At 57.9% G+C, this 975-nt stretch overlaps 1 protein-coding gene across 2 annotated transcripts in view; it reads left to right on the top strand.

The window, feature by feature from the left end:
- Positions 1 to 975, top strand: part of VRK3 (vaccinia related kinase 3) — a 48,571-nt gene that overhangs the window by 37,621 nt on the left and 9,975 nt on the right. The gene's annotated exons all lie outside the window — the stretch shown is intronic.

The raw sequence follows: 975 nt of genomic DNA on the forward strand, positions 1-975 counted from the left end.
CAAGGAGACCCCAAACCACTGCAGCTTAAATGAAGGAGCGGTTCACTCCTCTCTCTCTAGCAGTCCCAAGGCAGGACAGCAAGGGCGGCACACACACGTCCTTCTCTGGGTCCATCCTTCTGTGCTGTCTGCCAGCAACAGACAGCACGAATCTTGGGTGCTCAAGAAATAGTTGCGGAATGAAAGAGTGACCAGGAAGTGAATGCGGGAGCGAGCCTCGGCTTCCGTGCGGACACGGAGGCGAGGCAGATGCAGCCCCAGTGCGGGGGGTTCCCAGGCTGGAAGGAGACACCCGGGAAGCAGGTGCTGCCCGTGAGGGCGGAGGCACCTGGGGCATTGTGGGAGCTGAGGGGAGGCACGTGACCCTGCAGCCGGCTGCTGGAAGCCTTTGCCCAGGGGATGGCTGACCTCAGGCTGTGGAGAGCACAAGAGCCTCCCAGGCAGGCACGGGAGAGGCAAGATTTCTAGGCAGACAGGACAGCACATAATTGCACTGTCCATTCATTCATTCATTCATTCAGCCCCTGCTTCCTGAGGGCATCCACGTGCCAGTCCTGGTGCTGGAGACGCAGATGAGAGTCAGCGGTACCTCCTGCTCTCCACTCTCGGCAGGGAGACCAGCCCCTGAGGCTCCTCGGGGTTGAATCTTTCAGCTCCCCTTGCTCGTAAGAACAGTTACATCACCCTTTTCACATCTCTCCCACCTAAAGGGACTTTGGATGAATGTGACGTGCTTCACAAAAAGGGTCTGCACTGCCAGCGTGGGTGGCGCAGGGCAAATAAATTAAGTCATGATAATGATTTTAATAGCAATGGTATCCGCACGGATAACAGTAATTCCAGAGCCCCAGCTCCTGACCACGCTGTAGAGGACCGGGCGCATGGAAGTGCTCCAGGGAGAGTTGGTGATGATACTGTACCCCAGACGCCCTGCCCTGCCCCCCGCCCAGCCTCTGTTGGCGACTGGAGGCCATA

This window comes from Propithecus coquereli, unplaced genomic scaffold (assembly GCF_000956105.1).
Source record: "Propithecus coquereli isolate 6110/MARCELLA unplaced genomic scaffold, Pcoq_1.0 Scaffold193, whole genome shotgun sequence".
In the NCBI taxonomy this organism is placed as follows: domain Eukaryota; kingdom Metazoa; phylum Chordata; class Mammalia; order Primates; family Indriidae; genus Propithecus; species Propithecus coquereli.